This window comes from Bos grunniens, chromosome 10, assembly GCF_055505025.1.
Source record: "Bos grunniens cultivar Pamir isolate PY7600 chromosome 10, Bosgru_T2T1.0, whole genome shotgun sequence".
Classification (NCBI taxonomy): Eukaryota; Metazoa; Chordata; class Mammalia; order Artiodactyla; family Bovidae; genus Bos; species Bos grunniens.
The window spans coordinates 88,606,954-88,622,049 of NC_141174.1; the positions used below are offsets into that span (position 1 = coordinate 88,606,954).

At 45.6% G+C, this 15,096-nt stretch overlaps 1 protein-coding gene across 14 annotated transcripts in view; it reads right to left on the reverse strand.

Annotated features, from left to right (window-relative positions):
- SMAD6 (SMAD family member 6) overlaps positions 1 to 15,096 on the reverse strand; it is a 232,618-nt gene that overhangs the window by 121,677 nt on the left and 95,845 nt on the right. The gene's annotated exons all lie outside the window — the stretch shown is intronic.

Consider the following 15,096-nt stretch of genomic DNA (forward strand, 5'->3'; position numbering starts at 1 on the left):
AAAATGAAAGGAACAATTGAGATTTGGGCTCTGCTCAGTTTCCCCTTCTGTAAATGGAGGTAGTGATGGCTCCCATCCCATAGGGATGTGGCAAGGATCCCGTGAGTCAATATCAAGGGCTTAGGGCCCTGCCAGGCTTGCAGCAAGTCCTGGCCTTCAGGGGGAGTTGGTCTTTGCTGTGAACTTGGCAATAGCCCATCTCTTTCTTCCTGGTTCCTGGTAAGTGCTGTAATCTTTGTACTAATGCATCCAGCTATTTGATCTCTTTTTAAGGATTTTATTGATGTGGACCATTTTTAAAAGTCTTTACTGAATTTGTTAAAATATTGCTTCTGTTTTATGTTTTTTTGGTTTTGTGGCCACAAGGCCTGTGGGATCTTAACTCCCCAACCAGGGATCAAACCTGTACCCTCTGCATTGGAAGGCGAAGTCTTAACGACTGGACCGCCAGGGAAGCCCCCCGGCTATCTGTTTAAGGTCTTGCCCCCCAAGTATAGTGGGAGCCCCATGAGGGCCAGCACCACACTCTGTGCTGTATCCCAGCGCAGGACACAGAGAGAGTGCCCGAGAAGTGTTTGTGGGATAAGTAAGCTGCATGAATGAAGAGATGGATGCGAACGAGGATGAGGAAGGGCACGGTTGGGCAAGGGTAGAAACACCTGCAGTACTGGGCCCAGGTGGCCTATTTCAAAGCCCATTAACAAATCCAATCTCTTTCCTTCCACAAATCTTAGATTTACTGAGAATCTGCCCCACCCACTTCCAGACCCCATGCCAGGGGTTGTACCTTCTCCTAGGAGTTGGCCCCTGAGGAGAGCTGACTGCTCTGCATTCCTGCTCCTTGGTGCCCTGAAGCCTGAGGTCTCTCCACCCAACCAGACCCACTGACCACTCTCCCTATCCTTCACAACACCTGGCCAGGGAACTGATGTGCCTGCTGCTCCCATTTCATAGAGGAGGAAACTGAGGTTACTAAGTGATCTAGCAGGTCAACTCTGCACCACACAGAAAAAGCCAGACTAAAGCAGCCCAGATGAGTGGACCCTGAGCAGAACCAAAGCTGAGGGACCCAGGGCCCTGCCTGAGCTTCCACCCCTGGAGAGAAAGAACCTGAGGAAGGGCCAGCAGAGACGGCCTCAGCCCTGGTTTCTGCCCATAAGGGTCATGACTGCAGAGCAGCAGCAGCATTCAAAGTGCCGGCCCTTGACTGTCACTCCAGCTGGGAGGTGCTACTCTCAGGCCAGCCGACTGGACGCCTCAGCCTGACCACTCCACCCCCAGGGGGTGTCTCCATTATTTTTGTTGACCACATTGCTGACGAACAATTATGATGATCTTGGATTATTAGATATGGGATATGAGGATTTAATCTATGTCATCTGAGGGTAACACCAACCTGCCTCTGTGAGCCTCTGCTGGGACCTTTCATGCGTATTTAAGAGCCTCCCACCCCCACCCCAAGGTGAGGCTCAGTATTTCTACTGGGAAATGAGAATCTGAGGCTGGAGATACTAAATTATTAGCCAAGGACTTCCCTGGTGGTCCAGTGATTTAGACTCTGTGCTTCCACTGCAGGGGGCGCAGGTTCTATCTCTGGTTGGGGAACTAAGATCCTACATGCCTTGAGGCTAAAAAGAGAAAAAGGAAAAAAGAAAACAAAATTATTGGTCCAAAGTTACCCAACTAGGCAGTGGCAGAAGCTGGAATATCTTAACTGGCAGTGACTTTGAAATCATCTCTCACTAATTCGTGCAGACATAGTTGCTTGTTCTGCCCTGGGGGAGGGGATGGGGAGGTCATTCCCTTTCAGTGGAATTTTTCTCTCCTCAATGATTTGTGTGGCAAACACAAAGCTTTCAAAATGTGCAATCCACTGGGGCGGGGGAGATAGAATGGTTCCTTGGTGGACGTCCAGCTCTCATTCGGGGCTCAAGGCTCCGCTCTAAGGGGCCCTGGCCTTTGCTCCATCCCCTGGTATCAGGCAGCCTGCCACTCTGAGGTCACACCAGGATCTGCCCCGAGTGCCCTGGACTTCACCTCCCTGGGGTCCCAGACACCGTCCTAAGTGTCCTCTGAGGCTAGCAACCTCCAACTCGTCTCTCATGCTCTGAGGCCGGTTGCGTCTCTTCTCCCAGGGAGATCATATGTGCTCACGTAATGGAGCTGTGGTTTCCACTCCAGACTCTGATGCCAAACTCCACGGGGTTTCAAATATCCCCAAGGCCTTGGAGGAGGAAGGCCGCTGAGCATGGCCGAGGAAAGGGCTGCATCTGGTCTGTGTTACCCAGTAGCCGCCACTGCCTCGAACCCTGTCTGGGAGCTGGGCCGGATGGGGCGGGAGCCAACAAGAGAGGGCTCAGCTCCCTGCCAGCCTCCCTCCAGCTGCCCCAGCCCTTCCCTTGAGACTGCAGAGCTAAGAAGGCCCCTCCTGACATTTAGGCCAGATGTCCCATCCGGGAGGGTGGCGGCTGAGGTCCGAGGTGGTAAGGGCAGCTTCATGGCAGGCCTGTGAGACATTCATGGCTTCTGATCAAATCAAGAGTTCTTCCCACTGCCCTGCAGTCTCTTCATCTGACCCTCAGGCTGCCTCAGAATAGCATAGACAGGATTTCCCTGGTGGTCCAATGGCTGGGAATCCATCTGCCAATCCAAGAGACATGGGTTTGATCCCTGGTCCTGGAGGATTCCATATGCCACAGGGCAACTAAGCCTGTGCACCACACCTACTGAGCCAAAAATAAATTGAATAATAAGCAAATAAATTAAAAAAAAAAAAGATGGCATAGACAGGCAGCTACCGGTGGCCAGCCCAGGGGGAAGCAGAAAGGGGTGCTAGGGCTTCATGTGACTGCAACACAGGATGAGGAGAACACCAGTGCTGTGAGAAGTGGTTCACAGGGCTGTGAGAGCCCTAAGCCAAGAGCAGGGTGAAGGGTTCTCAAAACACATGCCTTTTGACTTGCAAAAGCTCCCCCCACCCAGGCTGTGGACTGCGTTCAGCCCACACTGCCCGAGCTCCTGGCCCAGCCTGGTCCTCTCTCCCACTGGGCCCCCGCGTCCTCCCACTGGGTTCTCACAACAGCCCCATCTCCTGGAGGCGGGGACTGGGGCCTCCCCTCTCTGAGCACAGACTCTCTGCTGGGCTGGAGCGGGGGGAGCCTGGCTACTCAGTCCAGCGGCTTCTCTCCTCCTCTGAGCCTGAGCAGGGCAGCGGGGCCTCCCTCCTGGGGTGGGCTGGATCTGCTGCCCAGAGCCCCCCCAGAGCTTTGTCCTGGGGCTCCACCCAGGGTCCAGCTGGGCGAGGGGCAGAGAACAGAATGGTTATGACCTGATCTTGTTTGTGTGCTCGTGCTTGGGCCCCTGAGAAGACTTCAGCACAAAGTTTCATGTAAATAAGAAAGAAAGGAGGTGGAATTTTGGAACTGAGTTTCCTCCTATCTCCCTATCCACATGCCAATGACCTAATGACTTAACCTTTTCTAAGTAGGAAAAATGTAAGTCGTGCTAGAAAAATGCAAACACTGCTTATTCTTTATCCTTACTTTCTGGCAAAAAGAAAAAAAAAGGAAGGAAGGAAGAAAAAGAGAAAGGAATAAGCAGGGGAGGGAGGGAGGGAAGGAGGAAAAAAACAAATAAAAATTCCCCCAATTCATGAGAGTATAGATTAGAGCACAGGGGATCAGGAAATCTTGATACTGCACGGTTCAGATCGCATCTCAGGAACACAGAGTGAAGTGGGTTTCCTGCTCCACCACAGAATCTTTAAGAAAATGAAGTCCTCCAGGCACACAGCCCAGCCTAAAGTTAATTCTCTAAACCTTTGGTTATATATTTTAAAAATTTCCCCCATTATGCTTCTGAAACAAAATTTAAAATATTGGGAAAACTGGAAGTCAATGGCCAATATTCATACTATCCTAAGGCAATTAAACACACACACATATACTCAATCACACACACTCAATGCTCCCATACACAATCATACATGGGTAATTCTATGTATATCTTTTTTCACTTTGCTGAAAACTCACATTTAAATCCCGGCTCTGAACACCTCACTTTAGCCCTCTGTGCTTCAGTTTCCTCATCTGTAAAAGAAGACCGGCAGTCCCACAAAGAGCATAGGAGACAATGTGTATGGAACATCTGGCAGCTCACTGACGATCACTGTTAATATTGCTGATGTCTGCAGGCCCCCTCAGGAGCTCTGGGGTACCCAGAGAGCTCCCACACCCTTATTTATCCCACAGCCACTTAGAAGGTATGTGTGTTACGCCGGGCCCTGTGACAAGGGCCCAGAAACAGACGCGGCCAGGGCTTGCTCTCAGTCCAGAGCTCAGTCCAGGAAAATGGACAGATACTGACACAGGAAAACTTGGGTGGTGAGAGCGGTGCTCATCATCATCATGCAGCCGGTGCTGTGGGACTCTGCACAGAGGGTGCTACAGCCACAGGTTCAGGAGAGAAGAGGGAGTGTGTAAAACCGGCATGTGGGAGGGCACCACAGCAGAGGAAACAGAAAATACAAAGACCCCAAGGCCCCAGAGAGCACGGCCCATCCTGGGATTAGCCAGCCTTCAACTCCGGCTAGAGGAGCAGATGCTGACAAGAAATGGGATGCCAGGAGGCTGAGTCTTGAATGACATTTGAGGAGATCTGGGGTTCATCCTTCCACCAACAAAAATGCTTTCAGCTATAAGGAGCAGAAAACAGTGATGCAACTGGCTTAGCAAATAGGAGATGTGAGCTCCCCTATGTCAAGAAAATGGGAGGAAGCCCATCTTGGGTTAGTAAATTCAGCAGCTCATCCACATCTTCAGCGTCTCCATTAATTCCTGCCTTTGCTCTGCCATCTTGCGTGTCAGAATTGTCTCCTCATGGACCTAAAGTCGTTGCCATCATTCCAACATCACATGCAGACACCACAATGTTCAGAAGTGGAAGAGGGGCCACGGTATATTCCATGGGTCTCTCTGTCTCTTCTGTCTCTCTCTCTCTCATTCTCTCCTTTTTATAATCAAGGAACTCCTTCCAGAATTCCCCAAACTTCCCTCCACCTCTAACAGGCCAGAAGACATCTTATGTGTATCCCTGAAACAATCTCTTGCAGGAGAGGTGAGCCACCATGGGTGGCTCCCCTGGAGCTGGCCTTTCCTGAAGCTGCAGTGGTGGGACAGGTGGTTAGAGGAACAGAGCAGCTGCTGAGACGGCAAAGGAGAAATGCCTGGGTGGATGTGGACGAGGCAGTGAGAGGTATCTGCTGAAGTCCTGAAAGCATTGAGGACTCATTAATAACCACTCTGTGCCTCAGTTTCCTCAACTCTAAAATGGAGATAATAGTTTCTAACTCACAGGTTTACTTGTGAAGATAAAATTGCATATCCCCTGTTAAGCCCTCACAGCAGTGCCTGACACACATTCATCAATCAGTAAGAATCCATCCCTTATCGTCGCTAAATTATCCTTCTTGCTAATCAAAAGTCTCATTCTCCAAGTTCAGTGAGGTCCCAGGATGGAAGTAAATCTAGCAGTGTGACAAATGGGAGGTTTCCTGGGCCTCGGTTTCCTCATCTCTATGTCAAGATGACTGGGCCAAGTGACTTCTGCACCCTGACCATCTCTGGGGTCCATGATCCAATCTAGCCTGCTCACCATGCCTCAAGCACACTGCTTTAGCCACCCTCCAAGCCTCGCTCAGGCTGTGTTCTCAGCTTGGAATGGACCCCCAGCTTTGGGACATCTCCAAACGCTCCATCTGGGGAATTCTTCCCATCTTGTGTCCCTGAATTCAGCTGAGCTGAGTCAGCCTCACATTGTACCCCAACCAGTCAGAAGCCCACGCACCTGCTCCCTGAGGGGGTGTGGAATGAATTAGGAGATTAGGATGAATTAGGAGAGTCCAAGGGACTCTCAAGAGTCTTCTCCAACACCACAGTTCAAAAGCATCAATTCTTCGGCGCTCAATTTTCTTTATGGTCCAACTCTCACATCCATACATGACCACTAGAAAAACCATAGCTTTAACTAGACGCATCTTTGTTGGTAAAGTAATGTCTCTGATTTTAATATGCTCTCTAGGTTGGTCATAGTGTTTCTTCCAATAAGTAAGCATCTTTTAATTTCATAGCTAGAGTCACCATCTGCAGTGATTTTGGAGCCCCCCAAAATAAAGTCTGTCACTGTTTCCATTGTTTCCCCATCTATTTGCCATGAAGTGATGGGACCAGATGCCATGATCTTAGTTTTTTGAATGTTGAGTTTTAAGCCAGCTTTTTCCCTCTCTTTCACTTTCATCAAGAGGCTCTTTAGTTCTTCTTCACTTTCTGCCATAAGGGTGGTGTCATCTGAGTATCTGAGGCCATTGATATTTCTCCCAGCAATCTTGATTCCAGCTTGTGCTTCATCCAGCCTGGCATTTCGCATGATGTAATCTGCATATAAGTTAAAGAAGCAGGGTGACGATGTACAGCCTTGACGTACTCCTTTTCCAATTTGGAACCAGTCTGTTGTTCTATGTCCAGTTCTAACTGTTGTTTCTTGACCTGCATACAGATTTCTCAGGAGGCAGGTAAGGTGGTCTGGTATTCCCATCTCTTTAAGAATTTTCCACAGTTTGTTGTGATCCACACAGTCTCCTGAAAGATGAACTCCCCAGGTCAGTAGGTGCCCAATATGCTACTGGAGATCAGTGGTGAAATAACTCCAGAAAAAATGAAGAGACGGAGCCAAAACAAAAACAACCCCAGTTGTGGATGTGACTGGTGATGTAAGCAAAGTTCAATGCTGTAAAGAACAATATTGCATAAGAACCTGGAATGTTAGGTCCATGAATCAGGGTAAATTGGAAGTGGTCAAACAGGAGATGGCAAAAGAGAACATTGACATTTTAGGAATCAGTGAACTAAAATGGACTGGAATGGGCGAATTTAATTCAGATGACCATTATATCTACTACTGTGGGCAAGAATTCCTTAGAAGAAATGGAGTAGCCCTCCTAGTTAAGAGTCCAAAATGCAGTACTTGGGTGCAATTTCAAAAACAACAGAATGATCTCTGTTTCCAAGGCAAACCATTCAAGAGCACAGTAATCCAAGCCTATGCCCCAACCAGTAATGCTGAGGAAGTTGAAGTTGAACGATTCTATGAAGATCTACAAGGCCTTCTAGAACTAACACCCAAAAAAGATGTCCTTTTCATCATAGGGGACTGGAATGCAAAAGTAGGAATTTGGCCTTGGAGTACAGAATGAAGCAGGGCAAAGGCTAACAGAGTTTTGCCAAGAGAATGCAGTGGTCAGAGCAAACACCTTCTTCCAACAACACAAGAAAAGACTCCACACATGGACATCACCAGATAGTCAATACCGAAATCAGATTGATTACATTCTTTGCAGTCAAAGATGGAGAAGCTCTATATAGTCAGCAAAAACAAGACCAGGAGCTGACTATGGCTCAGATCATGAACTCCTTATTGAAAATTCAGACTTACATTGAGGAAAGTAGAGAAAACCACTAGACCATTCAGGTATGACTTAAATCAAATCCCTTATGATATATAGTGGGAGTAACAAATATATTCAAGGGATTAGATCTGATAGACAGAGTGCCTGAAGAACTATGGACAGAGGTTCGTGACATTGTACAAGAGGCAGCAATCAAGACCATCCCCAAGAAAAAGAAATGCAAAAAGGCAAAATGGTTGTCTGAGGAGGCCTTACAAATAGCTGAGAAAAGAGGAGAAGCTAAAGGCAAAAGAGAAAAGGAAAGATAGTCCCATTTGAATGCAGAGTTCCAAATTAAGGAGAGATAAGAAAGCCTTTCTCAGTGATCAATGCAAAGAAATAGAGGAAAACAATAGAATGAGAAAGATTAGAGATCTCAAGAAAATTAGAGTTACCAAGGGAACATTTCATGCAAAGATGGGCACAATAAATGACAGAAATGGTATGGACCTAACAGAAGCAGAAGATATTAAGAAGAGGTGGCAAGAATACACAGAAGAACTATACAAAAAAGATCTTCATGACCCAGATAATCACAATGGTATGATCACTCACCTAGAGCCAGACATCCTGGAAAGTGAAGTCAGGTGGGCCTTAGGAAGCATCACTACGCACAAAGCTAGTGGAGGTGATGGAATTCCAGTTGAGCTATTTCAAATCCTAAAAGATGCTGCTGTGAAAGTGCTGCACTCAACATGTCAGCAAATTTGGAAAACTCAGCAGTGGCCACAGGACTGGAAAAGGTCAGTTTTCATTCCAATCCCAAAGAAAGGCAATGCCAGAGAATGTTCAAACTCAATGCACTATGGTGACCTAAATAGGAAGGAAATCGAAAAAAGAGTGGATGTATGTACACATATGACTGATTCACTTTGCTGTACAGCAAGAGACTAACACAACACTCTAAAGTAACTATACTCCAGTGGAAATTAACAAAAACAAAATGGGCTTCTTATAGACAACAGATAGTTGAGTCGCATTTAGTTATGCCTCTGATAGTCTCTGTTTTTTATTGGTATATTTATACCATTCATATTTAAGGTAATTACTACTGTAATTGGATTAATATGTACCATGTTTATAATTGTTTTCTATTTGTTACACTTGTTTCTTTTTTTAATCTTCCTCTTCTTCTCTTGCTTCATCTGGTTCTATATGATTCCATTTCTCCCTGCTCTTAGCACATCAATTAAAATTTCTTTTAAAAAACCCTTTTAGTTGTTGCCCTAGAGTTTACAATATACATTTACAACTAATCTATAGTTATAATCTATAGTCTATATAATCTATAGATTAGAATTTATAGTCTACTTTCAATAACTATATTGCTTCATGATCCCTTATAGTAGGGTATTTCCAATTTTTCTTCCTATCCCTTATAACATTGCTGGTATTTATTTTACTTATCCATATACTATAATCACCCGATACTTATATTGCTCGGTTTTTGCTATTATTTTTGCTATTTTTACTTTGAACAGTTGTCTATTAGATCAATTGACAATAAGAAAATAAAAGATTTCTACCTTCATTATTCCTTCTCTGATATTCTTCCTTTGCTTATGCAGATCTGAGTTTCTTACCTATTTTCCTCCTCTCTGAAGAACTTCTTTTCACATACCTTTGAGGGCGGGCCTGCTGGTGACAAATTCCCTCAGTTTTTGTTTCTTTGAGAAATTTTACTTTTCTCTCTTGAAGTATAATTTTTCTGAATACCAAATTCCAGGTTGATGCCTTTTTTTTCTTTCAATACTTTAAAATCTCCACTCCATTCCCTTCTTGTTTGCATGGTTTCCTGATGTAATTCTTACCTTTACCCACCTGTGGATAAAGTGTATTTTCCCTCTGGTTTCTTTTGGGATTTTATCTTTCTCTTTGGTTTTCTGCAGTTTGAACAAGGTTTGCTTAGGTATAGATACTTTTATATTTTGCTTACTTGGTATTCCCCAAGCTTACTAGATCTATGATTTCGTGTCTGACATTAATTTTGGAAAATTCCCAACCATTACTACTTCAAAAATTTCTCTTCTTTTCTTTCTTCTCCTTCTGGTGTTCCCTTTATGCATAAGTAAGTGAGTGAAGTCGCTCAATCATGTTGCGACCCCATGGACTGTAGCCTACCAGGTTCCTCCCTCCATGGGATTCTCCAGGCAAGAGTACTGGAGTGGGTTGCCATTTCCTTCTCCAGGGGATCTTCCCGACCCAGGGATCGAACCCGGGTCTCCCGCATCCCAGGCAGAGGCTTTAACCTCTGAGCCACCAGGGAAGTTATATGCATATGTTACACCTTTTGTAATTGTCCCACCCGCCGCCACCGCCAAGTCGCTTCAGTCGTGTCCGACTCTGTGCGACCCCATGGACTGCAGCCTACCAGGCTTCTCCGTCCCTGGGATTCTCCAGACAAGAACACTGGAGTGGGTTGCCATTTCCTTCTCCAATTGTCCCACAGTTTTTGTTTTTGTTTTTTTTTCTATTCTTTTTTCTGTTTGCATTTCAGTTTGGGGAGTTTATAAGGACATATCTTCATGTTCAGTGATTCTTGCCTTGGCCATGTCCAGTCTATTGATGAGCCCATCAAAGACTTTCTTTATTTTGGTACAATGGTTTTCATTTCTCAGATTTCCTTTGGATATTTTCTTAGAATTTCCACCTCTTTGTTTACATTCTCCATGTAGTCTTGCATGTTATTTACTTTTTTCCATTGGAATACTAACCAAAGTCATCAATATTTTAAAACCTCTATCTGATTACTTCCATAACTCTTTGTGATATCTGAGTCTGGTTCTAACACTTGCCTGTCTCTTTAGACTGTTTTCTCTTGTCTTCTTGCATGCCATTTAATTTTTTGTTGAAAACCAGATATGATATATCAGGTTATAGGAACTTAGGTAATGAGGCTTTTAGTGTAGGGCTTTATGTTAATTTGGTTAGGAGCTGACCTGTGTGTGTTTTCCTCCCCTGTTATCTTTGAGCTTCCCTAAGAACTCCTTCTTAAAAAGAGGCTGTGTCTTGCAGCTTTTTCAGTTGTAATCAATTATAATACTGATGATCTGTTATATTAGCAGTAAGATGTTGGGAAGGGGAAACAGACTATATTCTTATCACTAAATCTCTGATTTTCAGTCGATCTGAGTCCCTGGGCTGCGACCTTTTTAAGTATATCTTAGCCTTTATTTCTCCTCTTAAATGAGACAGTAAGGCTAAAGAGGGCTGCAATTATTTAACTGCCCTTCCTCTAGGTCAGACAAGGCTCTGGTAATGTATGTTTCTCCTGAGGGGTAGGCCTTTGTCACGGCATATTTTAAAGTGTTTATTTCCCCTGCCCAAAAGAGGGTATTTTTCTCTGATCTTTTCCACGTGAACCTGGAAGCGTTTGGGGTGGGACAAACTGGGAAACTAGGATAGGCACTATACATTTACACTGCTGCTGCTGCTGCTGAGTCGCTTCAGTCGTGTCCGACTCTGTTCGACCCCATAGACGGCAGCCCACCAGGCTCCCCCGTCCCTGGGATTCTCCAGGCAAGAACACGGGAGTGGGTTGCCATTTCCTTCTCCAATGCGTGAAAGTGAAAAGTGAAAGTGAAGTCGCTCAGTCGTATCCAACTCTTCGCGACCCCATGGACTGCAGCCTACCAGGCTCCTCTGTCCATGGGATTTTCCAGGCAAGAGTACTGGAGTGGGGTGCCATTGCCTTCTCCTACATATACACTACTATGTATAAAATAGATAACTAATGAGAACCTACTGGTTAGCACAGGGAACCCTGCTCAATGATCTGTGCTAACCTAAATGGGAAGGAAATCTGAAAAAGAGTGGAGATAAGTATATGTATAACTGATTCACTTTGCTGTACAGCAGAAACTAACACACCATTGTAAAGCAACTATATTCCAACAAAAATTAACTTTAAAAAAGGAAAGAAATATGGGCAGATGATCTAGATAGACATTTCTCCAAAGAAGATGTATAGATGGTCAAACAATCATGAAAAGATACTCAACGTTGGTAATTATTAGAGAAATGCAAATGAAAACTGCAATGAGATACCCCTTCACACAGATGAGAAAGGCCAGCATTTAAAAGTCTACAAATGGAGAAAAAGGGAACCCTCCTACACTGTTGGTGGGAATGTAAGTTGGTGCCGCCACTGTGGAAAACAGTATGTAGGTTCCTCAGAAACTAAAAAAAGAATCACCATATGACCCAGCAATCCCACACCTAGGCATATATCCAGACAAATTTATAATTCAGAAAGACATATGCACCCCAATGCTCAGAGCAGCACTGTTCACAATAGCCAAGATATGCAACCAACCTAAAATGCCCATCAACCAATGAAGGGATAAAGAAGATGTGGCACATATATACAAATGGAATGCTACTCAGCCACAGAAAAGAAGGAAATAATGCCATTTGCAGCAACATGGATGAGTCCAGAGATCATCATGCTAAGTGAAGTAAGTTAGAGAAAGACAAATACCATATAATATCACTTAAGGCAGAATATAAAATACATGCAAATGCATTTATCTACAAAGAAACAGACTCACAAACAGAAAACAACGTATGGTTGCCGGGGGGGAGGAGCTTGGGGAGGGGTGGAGTGGAAGGTTGGAGCTGGCAGATGCAAACCATTATACATAGAATGGATAAACAGCAAGGTCCTACCGTAAGCACAGGGAACTGCAGTATATTCTATATCCTGTGATAAACTATAAACGAGAAGGGCATTAAAAAGGACATACATATGTATATGTGTGTATAACTGAATCACTTTGCTGTACAGCAGAACTTAAATTTGTAAATCAGCAATATTTCAATAAAATTTTAAAAATAAAAAAAATCTTGAAAAAGGGATATGAAAAATATATATACATATATATGTATCTATGTAACTGAATCACTTTGCCATACACTACCAACTAACACAACATTGTAAATCAACTATACTTCAATTTACATTTTTTTTAATTAAAAACATTACCATTCAAGTGTTCGTAATAGTTACTGGCTTTGGCGGCTTCTGCTTAGGTAAGTTGATCTTAGCTGTGATCCTCTATATTCACCTGTCTCTCCAGATTTTAGAGCCGCAGTCTGCCCTGGGACCTCAATTCTCTGATGGATCTACAAGTTGTTGACTTTCAGTTTGTTCAGCTTTTTCCTGCTGTGAGGATGAGAGGGACATCTTCCAACTCCTTTTATACATGCGTGTTGAAACCAGAAGCCCCACTATTGGGGTCTTAACACATCTGCCAAAGGCCTGCCTTCCAGTCAAGGCATACAGGGCAACTGTGGTGAGATGGGGTGCAAAGCCAGGAGCAGCTAACCTCCGTGCAGGTCCACACAGAAGACCCACTCTGGGACTGGCCTGGTGGTCTAGGGTTTAAGAATCCGCCTGCCAATGCAGGGGACACAGGCCCCATCCCTGGACTGAGAAGATTCCACATGCCACGGGGCAACTGGGCCCATGTGCCACAGCTACCAAGCCTGCACTCTACAGCCTGTGCTCTGCAACAGGAGAAGCCACTGCAGTGGGAAGCCCGCACACTGCAGGTAGAAAGGAGCCTTGGCTTGCCACAACTAGAGAAAGCTGGCATACAGCAACGAAGTCCCAGAGCAGTCAAAAATTCATTAATTTAAGAAAAAAAAAAAAGAAGAAGACTCTCCCTGCTCCTTGCAAGAGCGAGGTACCACCAGGGGAAACTGAGATTCTGATGAAAGAGCCTAGAACCACATTCCTAGGACCCATCTGCTTCCCAATCCTCTGCCAGTTCTGACCTTCTGGATCCCTCTGTCTCCTCGAGGGACTGGCTTGAGCTGTAGTAGAGGCAGAAGCATGGGGTCATGAGGGCAGGCTGGCCAAGAACACCCCCTCCAGCTCTAGCTCCATCCTTCACTAACTGGGGCCTTGGGTTGGTCACTGCACTTCTGGGGCCTCACAAGTCAGTCCCGCCTTCTTTATATCCCACCCCAGCCCAAGGGCCAGCCAAAGGAGGGAGGGAAGGCAGGCTGAAAGCAAGTAGCTAATGTTTGTGTAGTGATGTGCCAGGCGCCGTTCCTAGTACCTGATGTGTATTCATAGATTTAACCTGCACAACAAAAATGTATGATCCATGAAATATTGTTACCCTATTCCCTGGTGGTTCAGACGGTAAAAGCACCTGTTTGCAATGCAGGAAACCCAGGTTAGATTCCTGGGTCGGGAAGATCCCCTGGAGGAGGAAATGGCAACCCATACCAGTACTCTTGCCTGGAAAATTCCACGGATGGAGGCACCTTGTAGGCTATAGTCCATGGGGTCGCAAAGAGTCAGACATGACTGAGTGACTTCACTTTCACTTTATTTCATGGAAAAGGAAAACCAAGGAACTAGAAGTTTGCAACAATAATCAGAGTAAGTGGTGAAGTCTGGGTTTGAACACAGAGTGCATATTCTTCCTGGGTGGCTCAGCAGTAAAGAATCCATCAGCCAATACAGGAGACATGGGAGACGTGGGTTTGATTCCTGGGTCAGGAAGATCCCCCAGAAGAGGAAATGGCAACCCGCTTTAGTATTCTTGCCTGGAAAATTACATGGACAGAGGAGCTTGAGGGGCTACAGTCCTTGGGGTCACAAAGAGTCAGACAGCACTGAGCACACACACATGCATGTTCTAGGAGGAAAGGGTGAAGGAGTTAAGACCCTCAACTCTGGGAAGAGGGCTCATCAGAGGGAGAGTCCCTCCCACTGTATTAGTTTGCCTGTGGGTTTTAAGGGCTGGAGGCTCCCTCCAGGGTCTTCAGGGGATGCTTGTGCTAACAGGGGAGCTGAGACCATGGGAGCTGGGCTGAGGCTGGTGCAGATCCCAGATCCTGTTACCCTGTCCCTCTATGTGGCAGGACAAGGCTGGGGGACACGTCTGTGTGCCTCACCCCGCTTCTCCAACCTGAATGTGCACACAAACCATAAGGATGTTATTAAAATGCAGATTTGCATTCAGCAGGTCTGGGGCAAGGCCCTAGATTTCGAATTTCTAACCGTCTCCTGGGTAATGTTGATCCCTGCTGGCCCAGGGACCACATTTGGAGAAACAAGACACTACAGGACCCTGCCTCTCAGGCTCCACCTGCCTGATCCCTCCCAGTTCTGGAATGAGAGCTCTCTCCACCACCACCTCTCAGGAGGCAGCATAGTCTCTGAAAGGCATTTAAGAAAAGTTACACAGGGAAAGGTCAGCCTCGTAAACCCACTCCAGTATTCTTGCCTGGAAAATCCCATGGACAGAGGAGCCTGGGGGGCTACATCCATGGGGTCACAAAGAGTTGGATAGGACTCTGTAAACCAGTTAATCAATATGGGCCAAATCTGAGTTGAGTCCAGGATCTCCCATCACCTACAAGGTCCCAGAACACTGGCTTCTGGCTAAAAAGCAGTACTTATGGCACCTGTAAGATGGAGAAATGATCACAGAAGATGATGTCACGGGGTTGACGTGGGGAGTGAATGAGCAAGCATGCGTCAAGCGGTTAGCCTGGGGTCTGGCACACAGAAGGCGCTCCTTAAGCATTACCTCTTAATTTGGTCAATAAATAACCAGCAGATGTGGGTTTGAAGC